The 13,332-nt window shown below is 50.9% G+C and overlaps 1 protein-coding gene across 10 annotated transcripts in view; it reads right to left on the reverse strand.

Annotated features, from left to right (window-relative positions):
- The window catches only part of Prkag2 (protein kinase AMP-activated non-catalytic subunit gamma 2), a 338,192-nt gene that overhangs the window by 195,543 nt on the left and 129,317 nt on the right, over window positions 1–13,332 (reverse strand). The gene's annotated exons all lie outside the window — the stretch shown is intronic.

Here is a 13,332-nt window from a genome sequence, read left to right on the forward strand (position 1 = left end):
GCGTGAACCAGAATAAAATCGGGCCTGAGACCATTTTAAAGAAGTGCTGTGTGGCTTTGAGGCACACACATCTATACAATGGAGGACACTGTGCAGAAGAGGACACGTCTCAACAGGGGCTCAGGGACCCCTCTCACCTCTTCCTACCACCGGAGTGACATGGGGCTCTGGGTCATGGCCTCAGAGCTCAGCTCCAGTGTGTTTCTAACTCTGCCCTTCAGAACATGAGTCTTGCATGCTGAGTCCAGAGAGTCTTGTCAAATACTCCTCAAGCCCAGGGACACTTCCCACCCAGGCTGGCTTCGAACTCACAGAGACCCACCTGCCTCTGCCTCCCCGAGTCCTGGGATTGCAGGAGTGCGCCCGACTTCACCCCACACCCTTCTTGTTTCACCCTCTAGGCCAGGCACACAATACATTACAGAGTTCCCAGGAAAAAGAAAATACTAAGTCAAGGAGAGGGGAGCATCCCTCTGTGAGCCAGAAGAAGCACTTCCCTTTCTTTGCTGTCTCCCTTTCACCCGGGATGGGGGGAGGGAGGTGGGTGCAGAGCAGTTGGCTGACTTTGCACACTGACGATCCCAACCTGTCGGTGGACCATGAAATTGATTTAGCAGGCAGTACAGTCACTACACTGAATTTGGACAAATCTCAGGCTGGAGAGATTGCTTGGTTGGCTGAGTATTGTGCAAGCCGGAGAACCCAAGTCCGGATCCCTAGAGCCCGAGTAAAAGCTTTGCATAGTAGCTCACACCCCTAACTCCAGCAGTAGGGAAGCAGGGAAAAGCGAGTGCCTGCAGCTCACTGGCAGTCAGTCGAGCCAGGTCGATGAGCTCCAGGCTCAATGAGGACCGTGTCTCAGAAAGTTAGGTGGTTGAGGGAGACACTGACATCAGCCTCTAGCTTCCACAGAAGAGCACACATGGACATGTGTATCTGTATATACACATGGGTACCTACATTAACATGTACATATACCACAGAAAGACAGAGAGGGGGAGGGGAGGGGGGAAGACAACACACGTCTCGGTTCTATAGGGCTTGCATCTTGATTATTCATATAAACACAGAGCACCAGACATCCTCCTTCTCCCCCCACCCCTACTCTTACTTCTCCCAGGAGGGTCTCAGCAACACACTAGGCTGCCTGAGTCCTAGTCTTCAGTGGTTAGCAGAAGCTGGACCCAGCTCTGGCTGTAAGCAGTTGTTAGCAAGAGGCTGCCTTGGGGCGTGATTGAGGGGATATCTGAGAAATGACCTGGAAAATGAAGGGGATGTGGGTGGTCCTCGGGAGTCCGTGGAGCCCTTCTTATTCAAACCACCTCTGCTGTTCTGACCATCAGTTATGTACTTATAGTCGCTGAATTGAAACATTCCCTCCTGGAGGGAAGTTCCTTAACTTCCTCAGAAAAGTAAATGAAATTTACAAGGCTCAGGAAGTAAACAGAACTTACACATCTCAGGAAGTTCACAAAATAAGATTCACAAGGTCAGTATGAAAGCCTGAATTCGATCTTAAGTTATGGTAGGAGAGAGCCTGCACGCCGGCTATGCTCTGACCTCCAAGTGTGGTATACACATGGACACCCCCTACACACACATACACACACACACACACACACACATGCCCCCCAAAATTCAATTAAAGAAAAGATTCACATGGGTTCCAGGGATGTAGCTTTCCTGAGCCAATGCTTATGTCGAGTGGGCTTTTCAGGGATGCAGCTACCTTGGGGATGCCTATACCCCCTCAAGTAGCCCCAATGTACTTACTGGTTTACTAGCTGTACTTGAGTGCAAGTGTTACTCTGCCTGTTGGTGCCCTGTCTGGGGGTTGCCTAGGTGTTCACTCATATCTCCTCAGGAAAAGTCAGTGTCCACCACTTAGTTCTTGCCAGTCACAGCACCCCTAGGTCACTTCCCAAGAGAGGCCCACCTCTGCCTGTCACCTCGGTGCCAACCTGACTTGAGGTAGATGCCCCCCCCCCCCCAACCCTGAGTCAGTACCTGTTGTTTAAAGAGCCTCTGCCCCTGCCCACCACCACGTCAGACAGAAGACGCTCACTTCCTGGCTCCATCCTGAGTTCTCCACCTCTGCTTACATAACTTCGGGGAGGGGTCTTATGCACCTTATAAGTCTGGAGTTTGTTTATTTCCCTCAGGGGGGTGTTTAGGCCCGTCTGTCCCAGGCCGCCCCGCCCCCAGCTCCAGGAAAGCAGCTCACACTTAGGGTAAGGTCCAGAACTTTGGCAGGTACACTCTGACACAAACAGCCCTGGGGACAGAGTGGCAGATGCCAATCAGAGATGGCAGCCACTAGAGCTGGGCACAGTGAAGAAGGGACACACAGGTCCCAGCATCAGGTGTAGGGGCAGTGGGTTTGTTCCATATACTACCATACACAGAACACGTGCACCTGCACGTGAGCCCGCCTGGAACCTGTGGGATGTAGGTGATAATTTGCCTGGAAAGGCTCAGCACTGGCAGCAAGGGTAGCCCGCAAAGGGAAGGTGCTAGTAACAGAAGGAATGGAAGACGAACACAGGGGACTCTATACTTTCTGATCTAGTGTTCTATAAAGCTAAAACTGCACCCCCAATTCTTAAATTTTCAAATAACGTTGAAAATGAAGTAAACATCTACAGGTGCCCTGCCAGTCAGTCACCCTGTGGGCCTAGGCAGTTCATCATCCCTTATTACTGCAAAAGACGGCAGAAAGATCATGACCTAGGCAGCGCCTGCCCAGAGCTCTTCAGAGGGCTCTGAGATCACTGCTTTATATGGAGACAGAAGGCTGAAGGCCAGTCCACAGCCTGGTCCCTTGCAGAAGGCAGAGGAAGAGAGTAGGTGCCTTCTTCTAAGGTCAGCAGGTCGTGGGTTTTTTTGTAAGATAGCCTTGGACACACAGGCTAAACAAGGCGAGTGAAACTTGCAGGCTGGCCTAACAGAGAAGGGCACTGAGAAGCCTGCCTCACTTCTCAGGCTCCGGCCTTGCTCTACAAGAAGGCCAACGCCAGGTGGTGTCCTGAGAAGCCCTTTCGCATACAGGGTGGGACACAAATCTGAGGCCCTGCTATGCAGTTGGGCTAATGGTTGGGACTCACTGGGGCAGCTTGATTCGAAAAGCTGGCTTCCTGGTAGGAGACACATGGCTGCTGATGAATCTAAACAAGGAAATCGCTAGGTTTTGTTTTTTTGTTTCTTCTACCAACAAACAAACCCATTCCATGCTGGAGGGGCTTGTTATATAAAGCAGGGAGGGAGGAAAATGCTGGGGTGTGCAGCCAAAGTCACTAGACAAGATCAGCTGTGGCTCCGGCGGGGAGTCAGGTACAAACAACAGGGGCTTGTTTGTGGCTTTGCTTTTCAGAAACCCGCTTCTCACATCCCAAGTCATCTCTTGGAACTGAGTTTGGATCCTTCTGGAAGGAGGACCTGGTTTTTGCAATGTCCTCATCCTCCCCCTTCCTCCCGGGCAGGACCAAGTCCCCTAGGAACTAAGAAGAAATCTCTCTGAGTGTCTCTTCAGTAGCTAATCTGCTCCCCAACAGGCCTGGCATCTTCCAACTGAAGTCTCGCAGAGGACTCCATCAGGTACTGCATGTGGTGGCCTTAGCGCCAGGAGACTCTGTATAGGTTGTCCCCCACAGAGTCAGGAAGAAAGCAATTCAAAGGCCTCAAAAGCCCCCGAAATATACAAGACTCTTCTTTCCAAGGACCACTGAGAAGACAACTGCCTGCAGAGCTCTCCAGGACTCCAGCACTCATGACTAGCACCTGTACTGGGCAGGGCTTTGGTGAGGCAACTGTCTTTTGAGTCACTTCTGCTCCTTCAAGTAACCCCTTACTTTTACTCCTGTAAGGAACCCAAAGGAACACCTTGCTCACAAAATTGCACTTGGGGGTATCTGGACTTTGGTCTGTTGTTAGTTTCCTCCCTGTCTGGGGTTAATAAACATTTATTCATTTTTCTCTGAGACTAGTGTCATACAACACGTCCAAATGTTCATATATTGAAACGATAGGGCTGGAGAGATGGCTCAGAGGTTAAGAGCACTGACTGCTCTTCCAGAGGACCTGAGTTCAATTCCCAGCAACCACCTGGTGGCTCACAACCTTCTATAATGAGATTTTCTGCAGAGCACTGTATACATAATAAACAAATAAATATTTTTTAAAAAAAAGAAAAGAAAATATGATCCCCTAGTCATATGTTAATGCTAGTTAGAGGTAGGGTCTTTGGGAGCTTCAGAGGGTGGGGCTCCTCTAATGGATGATGCCAGTGGCTTTTTAAGAAGAGGAAGTGACCTCAGCCAGCATACTGGCCCTATCTCATCATGAGACACTCTACCAGTTTGTGACGAAGCCCGGAGATCATCCCCAGATGCTAACCCCATGTCTCCAGGGCTATGTGTGAAATAAACATTCATTCACTATAAATGACCCATATGCCCATGTCCTTTTACCCTTTATAACTACAATGTCTGGGGACACCTCTCTCCAACTGCATAACACAAGGGCATTGTGTCCTAGGACCTTGTGCCCAAAGTGAGTTAACCCTACCTTAATAAATAAGATGGAAGAGTGATGAAGGATGATTCCTGACATTAGCCTTGGGTCTCCACATGTACACGTATCCCCACCATACATACAAGTATGCACACACACACACACACACACACACACACACACACACACACACGGGAGGGGGTGGAAAGGAAGTAAGATGACTTGACATCCAAGCTTTGGTGCCACAGAGCCTTGCAGCTTCCTGTGGATCTGGATCTGAGCCTCTCACCACTTGCACTGGGAGAACCCAGTAATTGGGTCTGACCACCAAGCTACGATCTTATGAGGAAGCTCATGCCAGCAACAAGAACAAGGCTGCACGGAGAGCTGCACAGCCGCCCGCCAGAGCATCGGATGTGAGAGGGAAGGAGCCTCTAAAATGTTGTGGGTGGCCTTAGCCATTCTCTGACAGGAAACACGGCTCAGCTGAGCCAGGCTGCCTGAGCCCTGAGAGGTGGTTCCAAGCCAGGTGTGTGAGGGGAGGGCGGCTGGGGGGGGGGGGGCAACACATGCCCTGAATGCTAAGCACCCTCTCAAAGTTACTTTCGTTTCTGTTCCCTGGTTTAAAAATCTAGAACCATAGGAGTTCCTATCAGAAATGCAGCCGCACATGGGAGGAAGAGCTAACACAGAAAGATCACTGTGCTGCGTGGGAATCATTTGAAAATGCCAGTCATTACTTTAAAATACGTGGTTGATTTTAAGGGCCAGAAGCTATTATTATGGGGCCAAGTGGGGGGAAGAGAGAGACAGACTCTTGTTTCTCAGGCTTTGATTGGAGGAAAGGGCGGGGGGGGGGGATTCAACCCACTCCTCACAAACACAGTGTGAGCACAGTGTGGGCAGGCAGAATGAGGGACATGCTGACCTCCTGGTGACCACATTAGGGACACAGAAAGTTCCAAGTTGGCTGAGAGACATTTTGGTGTGCTCTATAGTGAGTTCCAAAAACTGTTCAAAAAAGAAAGGGGAGGAGGCAGGCAGGCAAGGAAGGGAGGGGATGGAGGAGACAGGGAGGGAAGGAGCAGCCAGGGTGGGGGTGGGAAGGCGGGGGTGGGGTGGACGATGAGGTTCTCTGGTCTAGTGTGGCAGTTCTCTCTTTGAAGGGGCAGAGAAGAAACTTTCCTTGTGACCCCTTAGGTGGCCAAGAACAGCTAGTCTCTGCACTCAGCTAGGCTCTTAGCAACCCTGACCACACTGACTGTCTAAGATGGAACTGGAGGGCCAACCTCAGAAATGCCTACTTGAGACTGTTCATTAGCAGACCTTCCTGTGTGATCTTTCAAAACTGAGGATGATGGGAGGGAACAGAAGCCCCAGGGAAATTTAAAAATACATCTCAATGGCCAGCTGTGTTGGTCAAGCCTAGAATCCCAACTAGAGAGGCAGAGGCAGGAGGATTGCTCACAAATTCAGGGCTAGCCTGGTCTACACGATTAGTTCCAGGCCAGTCAGGGATGCACAGTGAGACCCTGCCTTACAACAACAGAAGCACACTGCAAGCCTGTGTAGTGGCTCATATCTGTACCCTGGCACTCAGGAGATAGAGGCAGGTGGGTCAGGAAGGAGACACCATTTTTAAAAAGTGGATTGCAGCTACAGATGCGCTCACTCATTGGCCCATCCACTGCGGATCTGTACTTGGTCTGGTACCTAGGAGTATGTGGGACAGACACCCGACCAGCTGTCTGCAGAACATGGGAAATGCCTACACTCTGCATCCTGGGATGCGGAGCCAACTTTTCCAGGCCACGGGGGTAGAATCTTTAGGAAGCTGCTGGGCTTTGGGTGATGTCTATACTTTATCATCTCACAGGCTCCTCAGCTCAGCTGGCCTCCCATGCAAGAGCTCCTGTCAGACCTTCCTCTCCTCCACAGTGAGGGAAGTGCCTTCCACGTTCGGAGCCTGGCTGTATCATCTAAAAGAGTGAGGTGTTAGGCATCAAAGCCCAAGTTCTCCCAGAGGGTGGGTGCCCGGCAGTGTGAGATGTCACGAGTTCACATAAGGGCTGACGCTGTCTGCAGCCAGACCCCCTTATTTGAATCAAAGCAGTATTTCAGATGACTCAGAACTCATTAAGCGAAACCCTTTTCTAAGCTGGTAGCTACTGGATTATCCAGTCTCAGAAGATGAGCCTATAAGGTGAGAAGTGGGAAGAAATGAGTTTGTATGGGGTAGAGATTACCAAAGAAGGACGGTACCATAAGGCCACTGTACTGGCCACCCGTCAGTGCTGTCAGTTTCCCATCACTGGGAGGTGGGCCTTAGGGTGCATCCCTGGGAAGACTATCCTGGTTGTGTTAACTGATGGAGGAAGTCTCCACTCACTCTTCATTCCTTGGTTGGATCCTGGATTGCATACGGGGATGGAGAGGGCAGCTGAGCTACGGCAGGCATTCGTCTCGTGGATGGGATGTGACCAGCTCCCTCAAGATCACACTGCCTTTACTTCCCTGACACAACAGACTGTACCCTTGGAATGTAGGCTGGAATAAGCCCCTCCTCCCTTGAGCTGCTTTTTTGGGGTATTTAATCACAGCATCAGGAAAAGAAACCAAGGCAGCCACTTTTGGAAGCATGGTGGTAGAGGTGCCCAGGCATGGAGAGACCTGGGAGTGGGGGAGCTTAAGGTGTGGCTCCCCTGGTACCATCTCTCTGCAACTTGCCCCATTTCCTTCTAGGCAGGTAAGATGCACAGGGCATCCAAGGCCTCAGAAGACAGTGGCTACTTAAAAGCTTGAGAACTGTGGGTCCTGGATGGGTGTTTTGTATTTATCTGCCTGAATTTAGGCGCATCCATTCCAGACTTTGTCCAAGTGGGTATTACCGAGACCCCAAAATATCCGAGGTGCCACAGAGTGGTGTCTGATGCTTGGGTTTGCTTTACTGTCATGTGCTGTGCACATGAGGGTATGGGATAGACTTCTGCGACAGCGCTCAGGTAAGGTGCGGCTGGCAGCCCCAGGACTCTGGATTAAGCGCCGGATGGAAGCGTTGGGCTGACCGAACACTACACCTCAGTTCTGCTCTTGTTACAACTGCACACTGACATGCTTCTCTCTCGCCACAATCGCAGCTGGAGAATGTGATTTGTGTGAAGCGGTTGGACTCAGGGACAAGGCAGAGCCTGGGCAGGAGGAGCTGGGGGTGCGAACATGTGAGAAAGGGAAGCTGGTCCTTAGGGCACATGAGGCTAGTTTGGGAGCCTGCCAGGCACACACTACAGGATGTCTGTTTTATGGGACGCGTGTGACACAGGAGCCAGGCTGTGATGGGACATAGATTTGAGCTCTGATCCACCAGTGAAGTGCTGATGGCTTAAGGCACAGGAAGAAACATCGGTTCTCATAAAGCAAGGAGGGCTTTGGAGAGGAAGAAAAGAGCTGAAGAGGAAAATAGAGGCTTCAGACTCCTCCTCACAAGGCTCTCTTCAGAGGGGACCCTAATAAATACAGTGTCCCTATGGAAGTATGGCCCCCTGCCCTGGTTCCAGGAGTCTTGGGAGGCCTGCTGAACAGCAGCTGGGGTTGCGGCTAGCCTGAAGGAGCACCTGGGACTACTCAAAGGGACCTGAGTAGAACAGAGAACCTGGGTAGGTCAAGGCTCTCCCAAGCGCCCTCCTCCCTTCCAGGTCCATCTTCCTCCCAGTGCTCGCCCTGTAGGATGTGTTGGAGACTGACTGGTGAGCAGACTTCAAGCTCTGGAGCTGAGCAGATAAGTGTAGGATGACTCAGAGAGAGTGGGTGGTGACAGATGCCCACAGCCAGCTCTCATCGGGCCTGGCCAGGTCTCTGGAGCTGACATCTGACATTAAAGGACAAATTCCATCAGTCCTCGAGGACTCTGCTCTGGCCATGAGCAGCCCCTTCTGGGGCACTCCACCTACAAACGGTGCAGTCAGCGCCAGGGTCATGGAGAGGACCCTCATGCTGTGTGACAGGAATCCAACAGCTCTCATTCCCACACCCACGTGTGTTTGGAAGGCATCTGTGCAGGCTGCCAGCTGTGGCCATTGGCCACTCCCCATCTTCTAAGCACAGGAAACCATCTGTTAAGCTGGGCAGAAATGGCTTTGGGTACCAGACACTCTGGAGAAGAGTGACAGAGGATGACACTTCACTTTTGCAGGAGCAGAAGTCACCCATCTGCTGTTTATCGGTGAAAATATTGCTAAGCGTGTCTTTGTACTTTCCCTGCTTACCAAAGTCTATGGGTTGTGTTTTCTAGAATGTACCAGAGCTTCCACCCCAGAGCCAACCGGGGAAGAACTTCCTCTGCCTGAAAGAGGAGAGGAACTCCACATTACTTTTGGGGCCCTGGCCAGCTGAAGATACTGGCCACTCCTTATAACAACATTTTGTTCAGTGTCCTTGATATCTTTTCCTGAACACAGGCCATCCCACACATAGAGTGCTGTGTGTCCACCTGGGCATCTCCAGGAAATCTGAGAATACTGTCGCCTGACGGGTTTGCACGCCAGTTTCATATGTAGCCTACAAATGTGTTTGTTATGTGACTTGACCAACATAACCTGCAAATCACAGAAGAGCCTGCGGTAAGGCCAAACTGCCTGCCTGCTGGAAAAGCAAGAGGCCCGGGCTTTCCTGAGCCTGGGCTTCATGCTCCTCAGCTCCTGACTCTAAGGTTGCTTCTTTCCCCAGAAAAGCAGTGAAATGACAATTTAGGAGCTCTCAACTTTCAGGAGTCCTTGACCAGAAACCAAAGGAAAGCCAAGTCTGGTGGTTCAGGCTTGTAAAACCCAAGCTACTCAGGAAGTGGAGTCAGGAGGATCATAACTTTAAAGCCAGCCTGGACAACCCGGTGAGACCTTGTCAAAAACAAACAAAATAGAACAAACCCCAAAACCGAAAAGGCTAGGGATTATTAGCTCAGGGCAAGAGAATTTGCATTCAAGCTGTAGATTCAATCCCAACAAAAGGGAAGGGAAGAAGAGAGAGGAGGAGGGCAGGTGGGGAGGGGAGAGGAGGGGAGGGGAGGGGAGGGGAGAGAGTGTGGAAGGGAGGGGAGGGGAGCTAGGTTAAGGGGGAGTAAGAAGCCCTAGCCCTCCACTGACCAGACCACCCCACCTGGGCTGCTGGAATCCCCAGCAGGTGTTTGGTAAACAGTACTCAGACGCAGATGGCCATTCCTACCTCCTTTATCCTATTTACTGGACTCGGCTCAGCCGGCCCTTACTCACTGGCAACTAACCAGCCGAAGCCATGATGAGGCAGATGGCTGCCTCCCATAAAAGCAGCCACACAGTAAATGCCACCACACACCTCACCGGCAAAGCACGTTCAAAACCAAACCCGAGATTTGTTTTCCTCCGGTTTTATCCCCCCTGTGTCCCCTGGGCTACAGCTTGGAGAAGTAGGAAAAGAGATGGAGAAGGGAGTCCACAATTCTAGAAAGATCATGATGCAACCATGACCTTCAGGAGAAGGTCATGGCCACAGAATGGCAATGGGATACCTCAGGACCAAAGGGAGAAAACCCCTTGCACTGGTCACTGTATGACAGGCAGGACGGGGGTGGGGTGGGGGGGGGGGGGTGGGACTTGGCTATCACCAAGGACAGTGAGTCAAGGCAGAGGCCGGAACAGCTAGAAAACTACAGAACCTCAAAGCTCTGTTCCCTGGTTGCCTGCTGGGTAACTGCAGTGGTAGAGCCCAGAGGCACAGTCGGAGACTGGCTGACTCACAGTACTGCTTTAGAGGGTGTTTTGCTGGGCTCTGTGTGGCTCCAAGGATGCACAGCACAGCTACATACTCCCTTAGACAGCAGGGCCCAGTGCTTGGTAAGTGTGTACCACATGCTGGGAACCGGGTCTTGGTCAGTTGATTGTAGGTTCTACATCAACTCTGAAGCAGACACGCATCTCTAAACGGACTTAGGAAAATGAAGTGATTTGTACATAGTCCTAGCTGCTTGATAGAATACAAGGTCCCAAGTCCCGTGCCAAAAATTGTAAGTGGGTCACCAGGGAAGAACACTAGGGCTAATGACTCAATTACGTTTGCCTGCTGGCTCGCTTGTGACAGTCTTACCATGAGGCACAGACTAACTCTACACAGCCTAGGCTGGCTGCCTCTTCAGTGCTGGGATTACAGCATGTGTGCTACCATGCCAATCTTCAACTCTTCTTCATCTTTAAAAAAATGTTATTTAGTGTATATGTGTATGTGTCTATGTGTAGCATGTGCACCACATGTGCGCAGGTGCCTGCAGGGGCCAGAGGGTGGTTGTAAGATGGGGGTATTGGGACCCGAGCCCAGGCTCTGCACAAGCCCTTTCTCAGCCTGTGCCTCATGCAGCCCAGCCTGGCCTCAAACTCACTTTGTTTCCTAAAGATGGCTTTCTCCTCCAGTCTCCACCTCCCAAGGGCTGGGATTGCAGGGACTCACAGTACACCAAACTTCAACCATACTTTAAACTTAGATTTTTGTAATTAGAGCCCACAGACCCACAGGACTCCGTTATAGTTCTTGGACCATAAGTCACAATTCTGACAAGAATATTTAGTGCAACTTGACACACGACGGGCTGGAAAGCACGCAGATTTCGTGGCTTATGTGTCAACACTCTCCAGCACTGGCATCAAATTGTCGAGGACTGGGGATAAGCCTACATACACTATGTACTGCTTGCACAGTCTCGGCAAATTGTGCAAGTTCAGGGGCCTCAATTCCTATGTGCAAGGCAAGGAAAACATCCCAGGGCCATTCTTAGAATTAAAAGAGTGAGTATCCACAAAAAAAAAAAAAAAAAAAATCAAGACAAGCCTGGAGCTGGTACCTAGCATGCAGTTGCTAAGTGTGACATGCAACAGTGTATTGCTATTTAAGAGATAATAAGGAGACAAATCGGGACAGGCATTAAGACTGGGAGTCATCAATTGAATCGACCGGAATGAACCAGCAGAACACAACTCAATACTCAATAACTCACAGAAGAAAACATGCAGCGGTGAAATAATTGGCTCTCAGGCTGAGTCTGAGATAGAAGGCTCTGCTAGAAGGAGGTAGGCAAGAGGGTCTTTGCAGCATCTTGTGAGAGGAGAGACTTGACATATTAGAAGGGGCTGAGAAATCCAGGGGTTCTGTTAGTTATCCCCAGACTTAAGCAAAAATCCAAATCAAGGTGGCTCAGTGTGGCAAAGTTCTTGCTGATAAGCCTCATGACCTGAGGTCAATCCCAGGAAACCATGTAGGAGAGCAGACTCCCCTACGATGTCCTCTGTTCTCTGAGCGCATGCCTGTACACATACAGACACACACACACACACACACACACACACACACACACACACACACACACGCACACATGCACACACACACACTCATGAATGTTACAACAATTCAAAGAACCCATATTAAGTCCCTGCATCTCCAGGAAACCCCGGCAGACAGCACCATTGATGGATGAGTCAAGACCAAACATCTCGTTCTCTGAGTGCTTGGTGAATGGTCCACAGGGCATAAGACTCCGCTTCACTCAAGTGGTGATTTTAGCACATCCTGAGGACAGGGTCCAGCGAGGGGCCAGACATGGGAGCTGGCAACAAAGCCCCAGCCCAGGGATCTGGTCCACTAGCAGCCACCCTTAGCCACTCTGTTCCCCACTCCCTCGTAGAAAGACTAGGTAGGGCCTCTGGACACTGGGCTTCTCTTGGGGTTCAGTCTTTTCATGACTTTACGAAAAACAAAAGAACCCTCCATATTCTAGATTCTCTATCAGTTTGCAGGGAATTTGACCTCCTAACCTCAATTTCCTCTTCTAGGAGTCTGCACCTGCCTCAAGGGTTGGAACCTCAAGGGTTCCAACATCCAAATGGAACCCACCAAAGCCTTACCTTAGGTTTATCTAGCCGTTGGATGTTTCCCATGCACACTGGGGAAGCAGCCAGAAAGGTGAGGAACCCTTAGACCTACTGGGCCACACTGCCAGGCTTCTGTTGTGGGTCAGCAAAGCAGATGTCAGGAGCCAGATAGAGTCATGAGTGTCAGAGTACCACCGCACCTGTCACCTGAAATCCCTGGGACAGCCACTGGCTGACTGAACCCCTGCTTTAAAGCTCCCTGCATTACTTTTACTCTTCACATGGAACAACACCTGAAATTCTCCTCTGCGTGTGTTTGGGGACCGTGTGCACTTTGTGAGCCTCTGGCCTAAGCCTTGTGTGTCTATCTCCAGGTGTGGTGATGCTTGCTGGGTGCAGGCCCCTTCAGAAGTTTACACTGAGCTGAGGGTAGGGCTGGATGAGCTACCAGCTCACCATTCTTGAGTTATTTAGTGCTGCCTTTTCTCCCCAACCTTGGGCTGTGACTTAGAAACAACATTGAACCTCATGCCTTCCTGTGACACTCAACCAATTGCTCCCAGTTACAGGGCATAAGGGGCAGGGAGTGGACTTACAGAGCCTAGACTGAAGTTTTCTTTGGGCATAACTGGTTCATGATGTGGAAAGGACTCATAAGCAACAAACAAAAACCCAAACAAGACGGCAGTGGCTCAGGGCGGCAAGTGCTAAGCACCAGAGTCATTTTAGAGGAGGGTGGGTGGGGCAGGGCACCTGCAGCTTCAGGCCTAGTCCTTGCCGGCCCCAGCCCAGCTAGCCCACCCTGCAGGCTCACCAGCAGCTAGGTCTCAGGCTGTCGTCTGTGCTCTGTGCTGCTGCAGAATGAAGAGCTGCTCCCATCTCCCCTCCCCCTTCTCTGCTCTCCCCCCACTTTCCCTTCTCCATCCACTTCAGTTTAGTC

The sequence above is a fragment of the Acomys russatus genome, chromosome 10 (assembly GCF_903995435.1).
Source record: "Acomys russatus chromosome 10, mAcoRus1.1, whole genome shotgun sequence".
NCBI classification, from domain to species: domain Eukaryota; kingdom Metazoa; phylum Chordata; class Mammalia; order Rodentia; family Muridae; genus Acomys; species Acomys russatus.